Source organism: Stegostoma tigrinum, chromosome 17 (assembly GCF_030684315.1).
Source record: "Stegostoma tigrinum isolate sSteTig4 chromosome 17, sSteTig4.hap1, whole genome shotgun sequence".
NCBI classification, from domain to species: domain Eukaryota; kingdom Metazoa; phylum Chordata; class Chondrichthyes; order Orectolobiformes; family Stegostomatidae; genus Stegostoma; species Stegostoma tigrinum.
Genome location: NC_081370.1, coordinates 31,143,133 through 31,159,194, shown reverse-complemented (window position 1 = coordinate 31,159,194; position 16,062 = coordinate 31,143,133).

Here is a 16,062-nt window from a genome sequence, read left to right as displayed (position 1 = left end):
TTACTAATTTGACCAGTTACATTTGCCTCCAAATCATTTGTGTAGATCACGAAAAACAGAGGTCCCAGTACTAATCCCTGTGGAACACCACAAGCCATAACCCTCTATTCCAAAAAGCAACTGTCCAACACTACCCTCTGTCTCCTATGACTGAGCCAGTACTGTTTCCATCTCACCAGCTCACCCAATAACCCATGACTTCATCTTTTGTATCAGTCTGTCATGAGGGACCTAGTCAAAGGCTTTACTGAAGTCCATGTAGACATCATCAACTGCTTTTCCCTCATCAATCAATTTCATCACCTCATCAAAAAACTCAATCAAGTTGATGAGGCGCAACCTCCCCAGCACAAAACAGTGCTGGTCAACAATGGCCATTATCTGTGATCAACAGTTCTGGGAGTTCGTGTATTGCAATATATGTGTACAGTTTTTCAAATATCGTCCCCACGTTTCACAAATGAGCTTATTCAGCCACTTTAAGTGAGTATTCACAATGACTAAGAACATTAAGTCCATTAAAGGATTTGTTGATGGATAAAGCATAGTCAATGCGTAACTGAGTCTAGGGTTTACCTGGTCATTCCCACAAATGCTGGGGAGCTGCTGGATGCATTTTTTGACTTTGTTGGCACTCTGGTCACTTCCCCACCAACACAGCTATGTCTCCATCCAATCCTGGCCATCACTCATAACCTCTCACCTACATCAAAATTTTGGAAACCCCAAGCTGACCCTGGTGGAGTTTAGCCAGTCTCTGGAGTGATCTTTGCTTGGGACAATCACTCTTGCTCCCCATAATAATATGTCGTCCTCTACTGTGATCTGGTCTCTCTTGGTCCAAAAAGGTTTAATTTCTGGTCGTGCCAGTCCTTTGTGTTCCCCTGTCACCAACAGCTGCTTCAGTTTCATCAGGACTGGTTCTTTCCATGTCCAAAGTGTGATATTGTCAGCTGCGTCGAGAAAATTTAAAAGTACTATGGACTCTTCCAGTGGTGGTGCCACCAGTGGTGTATCTGTGAGAAGGAGGTATCTCAATGCATCTGTGTTTGTTACTTGGCCTCCTGGACAGTGTTCCAACTTGTAATTAAATGCATTTACTATTATAGCCCATCACTAAATTCAGCCTGAAGCTATAGGTGGCACTGCCCTGTCCTCTTGAAATAGATCCAGCAGGGATTTGTGATCAATTATTATGGCAAATCTATGTCTGTAAAGGTACTGGTGGAACTTCTTGACTCCAAATTTGACTGCCAGACCTTCTTTCTCTATCTGGGCATATTTACGCTCTGCAGTGGCCAAAGTCCTGATGCATATGCTATTGAGCATTTCTCTCCATTGGATCACCTATGAGTTAATGCCACCCCAATGCCATACAGGGAGGCAAGCATGTCAATACCAGATCTTGCTTAGGATCATAGTGTACCAACACCTTAGAGGAGGAAAGCTGTTTCTACACTACCCAGACTCTATGAAAGGAGGTGATGGCCTAGTGCCATTGCTAGACTATTCATCCAGAAACTCAGCTGATGTTCTGGGGACCCAGGTGAGAATCTCACCACATCAGATTGCGGAATTTGAATTCAATAAAAATTATCTGGAGTTAAGAATCTAGTGATGACCATGAAACCATTGTCGATTGTTGGAAAATCCCATCTGGTTCACTAAAGTCCTCCAGTAATGAAATTTGCCATCCTTAACTGGTCTAGCCTACCTGTGACACCAGGCTCACAGCAATGTGGTTGACTCTGAACTGCCCTCTGAAATGGCCTATCAAGCGTCTCAGTTGTTTCAATTGCTGTTAAGTCTCAACAAAGAAATGAAATTGAAAGGATCACCTGGCATCAACTACTGCACCAGAAAAGACCAAGACAGAAACAGCCCTGTGCACCCTGTAAAGTCCTCCTCACTAACATGTGGGGGCTCGTGCTAAAATTCAGAGAGCTGTCTTACAGACTAGTCCAGCAACAGCATGAAATAATAACACTCAAAGCATCATCCCTTGCAGACAATGTCCCAGACACCACCATCATCATCCCTGGACATGACCTGACCCACTGGCAGGACAGAACTGTCAGAGGTGGTGGCGCAGTAGTATACAGTCAGGAGGGAGATGTCCTGGCACATGTTAACTTTGATTCCAGGCCCCATGAAGCCTCATGGGCAGGAAACCTCCTGCTGATTACCATGCATCAACTTTCCTCGGCTGCTGAATCAGTACTCCTCCACGTTGAACGTCACTTGCCACTTGAGAGCAGCAAGGGCACAAAATGTACTTTGAGTGGGGGATTTCAATGTCTACCACCGACAATGACTCGTCAGCAGCACTACTGGTTGGATCCTAAAGGACATAGCTGCTAGACAGGGTCCGCAGCAAGTGTGAGGAAATAGCAAGAGGAAAAACACGCTCAGCCTCATCCTAACCAGTCTGCCAGCTGCAAATGCTGATGAATTCCATGATGAAATCGGTAAAAGTGACCACTGCACAGTCCTTGTGGAGATGAAGTCCCACCTTCACATTGAGAATAACCTCTGTTGTGTGCATGACACTACAGCAGTTCTAAATTGGTCAGACTTCAAACACATATGGCCACTCAAAACTGGGCACCCATGAGGCACTATGGGCCATCAACAGCAGCAGAATTGTAGTCCAGCACAATCTGTAACATCATGGCTCAGCATATCCCTGACTCAAACATTACTAGTAAGCTAGGGGATCAACCCTGGTTCAGTGGGAAGTGCTGAAGAGCATGCCAGGAGCCACTTCAGGAGGTGAAATGGTTTAGTGGTATTATTGTGGAACAATCAATTCTGAGACCCAGATAATGTTCTGGGAACCCAGGTTTGAATCCTGTCACATCAGATTGTGGAATCTGAATTCAATGGAAGCAATCTAAAATGAAACCCTAATGATAACCATGAATCATTGTCGATTGTCAATAAAAGACCCATCTGGTTCACTAATATCCTTTAGGGAAAGAAACTGCCTCCTTAGCTGGTCAGGTCTATGTGTGACTCCAGGCACAGCAATGTGCTTGACTCTCAACTGGTCTCTGGGTCCTGAGAACATTCCAGCAATAGCACTAGAGGCTTGTGCTTCAGAGCTTTCCAATCCCCTAGTCAATCTTTTCCAGTACAGTTACAACTCTGGCATCTACCTCACAATGTGGAAAATTGCCCAGGTATTTCCTGTACACAAAAAGCAGGACAACTCCAACTCAGCCATTTACCGCCCATCAGTCTACTCTCAATCATCAGTAAAGTGATGGAAAGTGTGATCGGCAGTGCTATTGGTCAGCACTTGCTCAGCAATAATCTGAATAGTGCTGCCCAATTTGGGTTCCACAAGAGCCACTCAGGACTTGACCTCATTACAGCCTTGGTTCAAACATAGACAAAAGAGGTGAATTCCAGAGATGAGTTGAGAGTGACAGCCGTCAACATCAAGTCCATATTTGACCAAGCGTGGGATCAAAGAGTCCAAACAAAGCTGGAATCAATGGTTAACAGGGGCACTAACTCTCTGTTGGCTGAAGTCATACCTGGTACCTAGGAGGGTGGTTGGAGGCAAGTCATCTCAGCTCCAGGACATCTCTGCAGAAGTTCCTTGTGGTGATGACCTACGCTCAACCATTTTCAGCTACTTCAGGTCTTTTCAAAGACCTTCCCTCCATCATAAGGTCAGAAGTGGGAAGCTTACTGATGATTGCACAGTGTTCACCACCATTCACAACTCCTTAGACACTGAAGCAGTCCATGTTCAAATGCAATAAGATCTGAACAATGTCCAAGCCTGATCTGCTGAGTGGAAATTGACATTCATGTCACACAAATGTCAGGCAATGACTATTTCAAATAAGATTCAATCTACCCACAATCCCTTGAGATTTACTGATGTTACTATCACTGAAACCCCACTATCAACATCCTTAGAGTTACCATTGACCAGAAAACCAAAGGACTCACCACATAAACAAAGTGGTGACAAGAACAGGTCAGAGGCTAGGAATTCTGTGGCAAGTAACTCACCCCCTGACTCCCCAAAGCCTACAATCTATTATCTACAAGGCACAAGTCAGGAGTGCGTTAGCATACTCCCCACTTGCTTGGATGGGTGCAGCTCCAATCACACTCTAAGAAGCTAGACACCATCCAGGGAAAAGCAGCTTGACACTACTTGATTGACACCACATCCACAAACATCCACTCCCTCTATCACCAACACTCAGCAGCAGCATTGTGTACTATCTACAAGATGCATTGCAGAAGTTCACCAAAGATCCTCAGACAGCACCTTCCAAACCCATGTCCACTGCCGTCTGGAAGGACAAGGGCAGCAGATACACGAGAACACCACCTTCTGCAAGTTCCTATCCAAGCCACTCACCATCCTGACGGACAAGTATATCACAGCTTCTTCACTGTGGCTGGATCAAAATCATAGAATTCCTTCCTTTAGGACATTATGGATCCACAGCAGTGCAACTGCAGCAATCCAAGAGGAGAGCTCAGCACCACATTCACAAGAGCAATGAGGAACAGACAATAAATACTGGCCACCCAGTGACACACTGGACCCATGAATGAAATTTAAAATAAAAACAAGTGCAGCATAGATATTCTTGCTCCTTACCGTATTGTGGAAAAAATTCTCAACCATTTCTGGGACCTTGCACTTTCTGACTCCAAAAGCCCTTACTTTGTAACAAACAGGAAGCCATGGGTGCTATACATTGAGAACCTGCTCCCTGTATGGGGGTCACCCAAGTTTGAAGACAGTACAGCCTATGGATCCCTGAAGGTCCTGAGCCCATCTTTCGCTGCTTTCATGAGAAAGGGCTAGTTCCATGGCATTTGGGTCACAACATTATTAATTCCACAAATTAAGGGATCCCTGAACATTTTCTGAAGTGCTGACCTGTTCTCACGGCGTTCTGTTAAGAATTCAGTCACTGGTTCACCAGAAAGCCTATTTGCCATGTTAAACTTGTAACACTGTAATATAACAGATGGTTTAGGGTCATTGTAGTCAGCTCCACATCCAGCAATTCGTCAAAGGATTTCGACTCCCACGGCTGCCAGATAGGTTCAAATCAACTCTTCATAAGGCTGGAAGTTGAGACCTCACAAGCCATCAGAAGAATGACTCTTTGTTGGTGTTCCCCCTCTATCCCATTTGCCTGAGAAAAGTATCTCATTCTTTCAGCTTACTGGGCCCACACTTGCATCATAAGGTTCCAATTTCCCAAATAGCAGTTTTTCCAAAATTTCCCTGTCACGGTTTTCCTGGGGTCATTGAAAGGTAAGACTGTCTGAAACTTTTCTTGACTCTCATTGATAATGTAATAACTCAGGAGGATTGACTGGAAGGAACACCATTTATTGTTGAACATCAAAATGGAGCCATTACCCGCAGAGTACAAAAGCTAGTCCCAGCCTGGGACAGTCAATCCTGCAGTCCCACAGAGCTGGTTCTGTTTTTTATTTATTTAAATATCCAAAAGTACTATCATACAAAACTGAAAGACTTTCTCAACACCAATCACTATGATGATTTTTAATTTATTTTTTCAATTACTAACCATCGCTAAAGATCATCCATGTAGTCAATTGAATACTTACAAGCAAAGCCCATTATGAGTAATACAAGCCATCATGATTATTGGGAGAGATGGAAAGGGCTAAATCAAAACGGAGTTGGAGAGAAAAGGAAAGCCCTGTGTTGCCCATGGTGCCCACCTCTCTAAACGCATCGACACCATTAGTAGGCAACGTGTGTTCCCTCTTCAAGGATATTTGAGCTTGTTTCTTTTTTCCTTCAAACATCAACCTGCTCGGGGATGTTTTATACATCTCTGGAGCAAGTGGGGTTTGGACATGGGTCTCCAAGCCTAGAAGTAGGAATGCTACCACTGCGCTACACAAGCCCTTAAGCTCAGGTGATGAGTTCCAATTGGCCATTGCCTGTTATCCAGGGAACTCATACTCCTCGAGATTAATGTGTCATTCCACATGGGCCTTGTAAGTGTTATCACAGTGAAAGTTTGGTACTCTTGTCCGCAATGGCAATGAATACTCGATCAGTAGTTAATTTTAACCCTGAGACGGATAGATTTCCGTTAATTCTGGTTATATGAAGGGATATGGAGCAAAGGCAGATACATACAGTTCGGCCACAAAGCAGCTGTGATCTCACTGATGTGAGGAACCGATACAAGGGACTAAAAGTCCGATTTGATTGCTATATTCCTGTGTTCAATAAAATCCCACCCATGCACTACATCATCCAGAGATGTGATTTTGATTCCATAGCATTGGAAAAATAGTAGGATTTTGAAAAATTTTAATTGGATAAACAGTGAAATTTTGTAAAAAACACTTCTGGATTATTGCAACTTATTTCATCCAAAAGATATCTTGGTGTATAAGGCTAAAAATAATGATTATACAAAAAAACACATTAGTAGCTGGTCATATCATGCCACTTAAAAATATATTCATGTAATTAGTAACTTACTAACTTTTTCTACTTCTTTCTCACTTGTCAACACTCCTGTTTGCAGTGTTTTCCACAAGCAGTTTTTCCTACTGTCCTGTTCACCCAGCACTTTCAACCCCTGACTCTTCACGCCTCACCAACCCTCACACTCATGACCTCTTCCACTTGCCTCTTTAACTGACCACTCTACTCACCACATCTCCTGGCCCTCCCAAGCACCAACCCTCCCACTCACTGGCTTTCCAACATGTCAGCTCTTTCCATCTTCATGCTCGTCGACAATTCTGCTCACCACCTCTCCTACCCACTGACCAGCACACTCACGAACCATATTGTGCTTCCTTTTCTGATCTGCTCCTTCACCAATCCATCCTCTCACCAAACCTCTTACCTGACAGCCTTCTCTCTCACTGACCCCCTATTCACTGGCACTTCCAGTCACTGCCCCTATCCTGAACACTCTTGCTCACTAACCTTCCCTGTCTTGAACCAACGTTATGAGCAAAGGCTTAGACAAGGAACAGCAAAAATGTGGAAATGAGGTGAACAGCATGTAAAATTGCTGGGGATGGAAGCAATGAGGAAGAACTGATCAATGTATGATACAGTGAGAGAAAGTAGCAGTAAGGGGGAGGGTTGGCGAGGGGCTGCAGGGATGATATATGTGGGCCATGTAATGAGTACCATTGATTTACTCATTGTCAGAGAAGTGTGTGCACATGTCACAACATAGAAGGTATTTCTTCAAAGTGATTATGACATACGGGTTTGTTTGTGTGCATAGGCCCCTATTAATTTGTAAGTTAATACGTTCAAAAGGTTTTGGTCTTAAACAATTTAAAGGTTTGTTTGTTGCAAGACATTGCTGTAAGTGAAATCATTAACAAAATACAAATGAGGATGAAATATAGTTAAGCTTAAGATAATTATAAAGATTATATTCAGCTCCATTCTTTAGGTTATCATTGCAAGCCCCTAACTTGTAGTTGACGTGTTGGTTGCCAGAAATACCCTCTAATTAAGTATTAAGTAGGACTATGCCATTGTTTTCAGTACTTAGTCCAAAACTTTGTTCCATGGCTACTAATTCCGACTCTCTAACTGTGAACATTCAAAAATAAAGTTGCCATCTTTTCATCAAATTTGACCATAGGAAGAGTTTCCAAACTCATACTTGTGATATCACTAAACAGGCTATTTTCACCTTTGTAACTTTGCCTGATCTCACCTCTGTTTCAGCATTTCCACAGCCGAAACCTTCAACCATGTCTTAATATCTCTAGACTTGACTATTCTAAAGCTATCACGATTGGTCCCCATTACAGAATCACAGAATTGTTGCACCACAGAAAGAATCAATTCAGCCCATAATGCCAGCACCAGTTCTATTCCTGGTGAAAATCTCCTGCCTTTTCCTCATGTCGATGAACATCATTTGTGTCAAAATAATCAGACAATATCCTCTTCCTTGCCTCTGCTGAATCCCTGTCCAGCACATTTCCAGCAGTGTGTTCCATATGCTGACTATTTGCTGTATGTAAAAGCCTTTTTTTCACATTACTCTTGATGGAATTTTGGTTCATTCTTGGGGTCAAACTCAATCAATGATTGTCACAATACAGTCACAGATGCCAGCATACAAGAAAGTTACAATGAAGAATAATTTAACCATCAAAGATATGGACCACATTAGTAAAAATGGTTTTCATCTGGGTCCAGAAAGGCAGTGCCCAGTAGAGGTTGTTGTCTGTAGAATCGAGAATGCAGGCAGGTAAAATGCCGACACTAACAATTTATATTTATACAGCACTTTTATTGTACTAAAATATTCCGATATGGATGCAGGCAGGTAGTTGACTGAAAGCAGGATATTTTGACAGAATTTGTTTTCATTGCAGTTGAAGGTGCAGCAATTTGTGTTTTGTCAACTTTTCAGACAAATGTAAGATTTCTCCAGAAACCAGATCTTGAAGATTGTTCGAACTAAAGAAAGTAGTCTTAGCTAATCCTAGCACCTGGCTGTGGCATTAGCAGTTAGATCATTGGCAGAATGACATAATGTTAACTACAAACTGCTTCTCACTGGACTGAAAGAAGGCAGTTTAGAAATTACAATTAAAACTTTATTTCAATGATCAATTCTCGTCATGTGATGGGTTCCTGGATGAAATGAATTCAACTTAACAAGGAAGTTCCGATGTAACAATTGATTTCTAACTGTCTGGCTACAAAAAAGTAAAGCCACCATTGTCTTACCAGACCAGGGGCTACTTTTTCATTCATTCGAGAGAGAGAGAGAGAGCTAGTGGTAATTTAACCTGAGGGTCCCTTCACCTCAGGCAATGGAAAGAGGTTTGGAAGAAGAATCCTTCATGGTAGCCTCAGCCCATACAGAAATTGAGCTTCACTTTTGGCAGCACTCTGCATCATGAACCAGCCAGCCAAGCCGTTGCTCATTTATATGGGAGCTATAGTGAGCTGCAAGTGTCAGTTCAGACATAAAGAGTTTCTGAAGCTTCCCCTTGTTTAGAATTGGCTGGGGGAGGCATTTCAGCTGCTTTCCTTTTTGTGCTTGTGGATTGCAAGGTCCACAGGATGCAAATATGTGAGGGTCAGGGAGGATGATCTCTGATTTCTGACCTGGTAATTGTGATTGGAATCCTTCCATAAATTGCATCATGTGATCAGTAACAGCCACGCTTAAATCCAATAAAGTTTGTTTTAAAATAATGCATGATTTCTCGCAATATCTCGTGGACATGACACACCGTCAAATCAAATTATAGCTTGCTTTCTCTGAATCTGAAACCAGAAGCTGCAAATTGATACTCCAGAGGCCTGTGCCACTCTTATTGACCACGGGAGGAGTGTTGAAAAGATTTGCATGTTGACAATCAGTTTGTTTAGCCTTTTTATGAATGCATCTTCTGTGGTCATCAATCCAGGACTAGGACTCATACCCAAAGCTTCTGATTCAGAGGTAGGACATCATTTACTGCACTTCAAGACCTCCGTGGTATTAGGCATTGTGTAAAGTTTGTTCCCCATGAGTTGTATCCCAGCAAATGACATTAAATTATTGTTTTATGAATTTACACACTTTAAACTGCTGTTCTAATTGAGGATCTACCAATAAGGCATCAGTACTCAAAATGACTTATCCCACATGGCCCATTGATAAACAATTCAAAGGTTTGTTCACTAAATGTGAGTTAGAATGAGGAAATATTATCTTCTTTATTCATTTTTTTTCTTGTGATCAAGTGCAACAAAAGAGTTTTGAAGAGATAGTAGGAATTGCAGATGCCGGACAATCTGAGATAACAAAGTGTAGAGCTGGATGAACACAGCAGGCCAAGTAGCATCAGAGGAGCAGGAAGGTTGACGGTTCAGGTCTGGATCCAGACCCAAAAAGCTAGCTTTCCTGCTCCTCTGATGCTGCCTGGCCTGCTGTGTTCCTCCAGCTCTACACCTTGTTATAAAAGAGATTTGAAATAACATTTTCCCAGAATGATTTTGTCATAGTAAAATAATGCATTTAATGTACTTAACAATAGCCAATTGTTTTGCTTACCTCAAAAAAGGGACTAAACAGAATTCCCCTCGTCCTCACATACCACCCCACCAACCTCCAAATCCAACGCATCATCCTCCGACATTTCCGCCATCTGCTACCTGACCCCACCACCAAAGGCATTTTTCCCTCCCCACCCTTGTCTGCTTTCTGGAGGGTCCACTCTCTCCGTGACTCCCTTGTCCACTCCACATTCCCCTCCAGCCCCACCAGCCCCGACACTTTTCCCTTCAACCAAAGCAAGTGCTACACCTGTCCCTACACCTCCCCCGTCACCCCGATCCCAGGCCCTATGAAGACTTTTCACATTAAACAGATGTTCACCTGCACATCTGTCAATGTGATATACTGTATCCATTGTTCCTGTTGTGGCCTCCTCTACATCAGGGAAACCAAACGGAGGCTTGGGGACCACTTTAAGGAACTCCTACACTCTGTATGCAACAAACAATTACACCTTCCAGTCGCGAACCATTTCAATACCTCCCCCCCACCCAATCCTCGGGCGACATGTCCATCCTGGGCTTCCTGCAGTTCCACAATGATGCCACCCAACAGATGCAGGAACAGCATCTCATATTTCTCTTGGCAACCCTGCAGCCCAAGGGTATCAATGTGGACTTCACAAGCTTCAAAATCTCCTCTCCCCCAACCACATGCCAAAACCAGCCCAGCTAGTTCCCACCCCCTTAACCATTCCTCCCATCCTCAAGCCCCATCCCCATCCCCTACACACTAACCTCATCCGCCGACCTGTCTGTCCTCCCTGGACTGACCTAAACCCCCCTAACTCCCCACCTACATTCACCTTCATTGGCTCTAACCCCACCTCTTTGACCTGTCTGTCTCCTCTCACCCTATCTTCTCCTTTATCCATCTTTTATCTGCCTCCCCCTGTCTCCCTATGTATTTCAGAATCCCCTTCCCCTCCCCCATTTCTGAAGAAGGGTCCCAACCTGAAACATCAAGCCTTCCTGCTCCTCTGATGCTGCTGGCCCTGCTGTGTTCATCCAACCTCACACAGTGTTATCACAGATTCTCCAGCATCGGCAGTTCCTACTATCTCTGGACTAAACAAAACCTCTTTTTCATTTTAGATAAAACAAATGGAAGAATTATTTAAATAAAAACACTTCCTAGCACTTTTTAAAACATTACTGATGTAATGGTATTGCTGGCTTGGTCAGCACTTATTACCTGTCTCCAATTGCCCGGAGGGCAGTTACAAGTCAATTACATTGCTGTAGATCTGAAGTCATTGGGTTTCCTTCACTGTAGGACATACGTGAACCAGATAGGTTTTCACAATTGATAGTTATTACATGGTCACATTTGGTTAGTTGTTCACTCTGCTTTTTATCAATTATTACTTCCATACTTTCATTGAACTCAAATTTCATAACTTACCATGATGAGATTTGAACTCACATCCCCAGAACAAAAGCCTGGGGCTCTAGATTATTAGTCTAGTATCATTACAATTACACCTCTGTTTCCTCTGTCAGATAACAATATTTAGCCAACTAGTGGTTGCATTGGAGTTAAATACATGACACTTAGACTCCTGACTTTTTATGTACACAATGTTGTGAGGCTGCTCAATACAATAGGAGACCTCGTTACTGAAGGGAGGGTCATGTCAATGTTTAAGAAATTAATGGTTAAGGAATTAGGGTATATGGATATGGGCCATAGGGCGCACATGGAAATCAATACCGTTCATATGGAGGGCAAACATCAGCTTGAGTTGTGTTAGCGGGATAGGCAGTCTCCATGTTGCAGTATATTTGATATTTGTATACTGCCACCTCATAGCTGGAGAATTCTTCCTGGCGCCAAGAATCCAAACCTTAATCCCAAATTCCCCCAACCCAGCAAAGTATTTTGGGAAAAAAAAACCTGCTCTTCTATTACTCTTTCCCCAAAGTGAAAAATTCTTACATCTGTTTTCCTGTCAAATGTCACATATTTAAAACACTGCTACAGCTATGTTAAAATGTACAGATCATTTCAGCTATACCACAATATCTGGAAGAATGGAACTTCGGAACATCAAGAAAGGCTTTTCCTCCCTGTTTAATGATTGTTGTAGTCAATTTGTTTCTAATTACCATCAGATGAGAAATGTAACATCATTATATAGAATCCCATAGACCTTGATAAAAAAAGTTTTCTCCTAACTTACATGCAGTTATCATATTCTGCTCTACCACCAGATATTCTATTGTTCAAATAAAAAGTCACACACAGCATGTGCTGTCACTGAGCATCTCCTCCCGACTTAAACTGTGTCCATTTGGAACAGTTTAACTTTTCAGCTGAATCATTTCATTCAAACGTATTTGCTCAAACTCTACATTGTTTAGAACTACTAACTCAGATGTAATATTTCAAAATCTTCATATAAAATAGAAGAAAAGTGTAATCTTGCATTCCTGTAGCACCTTTCTCGATCTCAGGGTGTCACAGAGTGGTTCAAGAAGATGGCTTACTATCACCATTCGAATGTGATTAGGAATGGCAAACAAATGCTGACTTTGCCACAAATGCCCACATCCCATGATTTAATTTTAAATGATTGCCAATTAAATGTTTTCAAAATATAGTCATTATATATTTCTGAATAAATCGTAGGCAATTTATATACAGCAACTTCCCTACAGATAGGAACAATAAAGAAGACGCAATGCTTTTAAAAATAATGTTGATTACGAGATAAATATTTGCTAAGAGACTGTATGAACTCCGTTGTTCCTTACTCAGGAGATTCCAAATTGTCTTCAGTGTCAATAAAGTACTTTCAAAGCCAAGGTACTGTTGGGATGTGAGAAACAGTGCAACCAGAGGAATGCATTGCTTTATCTGATAAGATTGTTGCCAGGTATTTCTATTATATCTACAAGGCTGTAATATGTAGAAGTGGAATAATGACTGTCATTTAGCTATTTTGTCAACTGCTGCAAAGCATTCAGGTTATCAATCTCTTTTATGCAAACTCATACTCTTGTGATAATGTTTAGTAAGCTTAAAGGTATATTTTGACCAATATCACCATAATAAGAAGCAAACAATCACAGAACAGAAATTTGCAGACTTAAAAAAGCTATCCAGACTTCTGCCCAACTGCCATGAGTGTGTGGTAGCTACAGATGAGTCAGCTCACTCCTAGGAAAAGCACATCTGGCTGTCATCTTTGATTCAGTGATAGCCAAAATGAAAACAGAACAAGGCAGCCAAAAGGCATCAGATATGGTTGGTTTAGATGCACTGCAGAAGTTATGAACACCGCAGGAATTCCACCACCCTCTTCAAAAAAACGTTCTGTGGGTGATGGTCTGTTGTCAAGGCTTGAATGATATGATGAAGCACGGAGAACTGCTGGAGTGCATGAATTAACAAGAATGATACCAGAGACCTTTAAGGTAAAGGGAGAAGAAACATAGGTATGTATGAACAGGACTAGGCCACGCAGCCAGCTCTGCTTTTTTGCGTCATAGCTGATCACTAACCTCATTGACATTTTCGCACTCAACTCCCATATCCCTTGGTTTACAAGGATCAGCATGGCTATTGGTTTGTATCTTGAAGTGGCATGTGAGGGGTCAGCAGCAGAGGGCCTAAGATATATTGAAAAAAACCAGGTCAGAGCCCCAGAGAAGCAAGGTGGGTCTTCTAAACAGCCTGCCTCAGTATTTGCCCATTGCTGCTTCACTCTGGAATTGGTGTTTCCAGCATCAGCAGCCCAACTCCAGGCACCCAGCCCCTGCCAGGGGTTTAAACCAGTAACAGAGAAGGAACAGTGATGGGGTTCCAATTCAGGACTATATGAAGCTTAGAGTGGAATATGCAGGTAGGTATTCGTATTCCAAGCACCTGCTGCCATGCCTTTCTGGATGGTAGGGGCCATGGCTGTAGAATGATGAGTTGCTGCAGTGTACTTCAAACATGAAATATATTGTAGGTTCTGTAGATCAGTTTGGAGGGAATGGCTATTGAAGTGTGTGTTTGGAGTTAGTGGGTGTGGTACCAGTTAAGTGGGCTACATTGTCCTAGACAGTTTCTTGAGTGTTGTTGGAAGTGCATTCATTCAGACAAGTGGGAGGTATTTCATCACATTCCTGAGTTGTGCCTTGTTGGTGATGGACAGGCTTTGGAGGATCATGAGGTGAGTTATTCACTTCAAAAATTCCCAGACTCTAGCCTTCTCTTTCATTTCTATTTATATAGCTGGGCCAGTTCAGTTTCTGGATATTGATAATTCCCAGGATGTTGATAGTGGGGAATTAAGTGATGGTAATGCAAATGATCTTCAAAGGGATCAAATATATTAGGATACTTTTTATCAAGGCACGTCCAGTGAGTCAGGAAATTTCCCAATTCAAGCCATCCACTTCTGCAGCCAAAGTCCAGCCCTCAGTCTTTGAACTATGTCTACGCTGGGCTCAACAAATTTATTTTGATTGTTAGACGAATTCAAACTTTCAACTTTTTGGAAAACACTGGCTTCAGTAGACATTTCTCATGTGAAAGTGAAACATCAAGTTGTCTATAAAAGGTATTGAACCAAGTTTGGAGAGTTTAATGGAGAACAAGAAAATTAGCATATGGCATACTATGGTGTATTAATCAAATAACTGATTAAAAATTGAGTATAACCCAACACATGCATTCTAAATGTCCAACTTTTACATACAACGCAGGAGTGAAACTAATGCTTAAAAACACATTGGATACTTATCCTGGTTTATAGAACCATCAAGGCACATTGGAAATCATTCCAAATACATTGCTGTACCAATAAACCAGTTCAGTGTCACACTGTCTCTGTAAATTCTATTAAGATCTTATTTACTAAGCTGAAGGTTCCATACTATCTAAAGACAATCTGACCAGACTACTAAGATTACAAATAAGATCAAATCTAACTGTAGGGTTTGCAAAATATTTTAAGATATTTGAATTTCATCAGAAAATAGGATTCCAATAATATTCATATACCAAAAATTGAATTTTCTTCGCATACAAAAGTATTGTCCATTTGTCAAAATGACAACACATAGAATTACAGAATATTCCAAGGCAGAACATACCAGTCGACCCTTCATATCCATGTCACTTCTTTAAAAATATGTGCATTTTAGTCCCAAGACACAGCTTCTCCCCTTTTTTTTCAGTGAATTTGTTCTAAATCAAGTTCATATCCAAATACCTATTGAACGTCCCTGTGGACTCAGCTCTCATCAGTCATTCCAGTAAGTGCAATTCAGATCTTACCAACGCCCTGAGTGGGAAAATTATACTGTTAGCTTCTAATGAATATGTACATGAGCGTCTGAGGTTATCTGTAGTATAACTAGGACCTCAGTAGTCATATCCTAGTACTCTGCAAGATTGTTGGAACCTGTACAGCATGTTGATCTATAGCCTTGCAATCAAGTTGTTTAAATGTAACTCAGAAGTCTGGCTCGAACTTTACATGAAGATCCAAAGAACACATATTGGAACAAAATGGCGTCTAACTTCATCTCTAGTTCCTTTTGCCAATTTTTTTACATCAAGGAATTCTGTATAATTTAATATAATTTAGTTCATCAAATCCCCTCATATTTTAAAATTATTTTATTTGGTTGACACTTATTCTGCAGAGAACAATCACAATTTTTCCAAAACTCCCATGAAACTGAAATCATTCATTTCTGGTGTCAGCTTGGCAAATATACTTTGTATCTTCTCTAAGGTTTTGACATGCATCTACTTTCTGATTTCCCATTCCACCAAGCTGTATACTTGTATTGGAACAATTAAGTCCCCATTATTACTGCTCTATTATTGTTACATTTCTGTGAGATTTGCCTTCTAATGTTTTCTGCTATCTTCTTTTTATTATGATAGAACATAGTAAACATAGAGCAATGAAACAGTTCCCTCAGTTCCTTAGTGAATTTAATTAGGTACAGAAGCGTTACATTATTTATTAAATGATTAAACA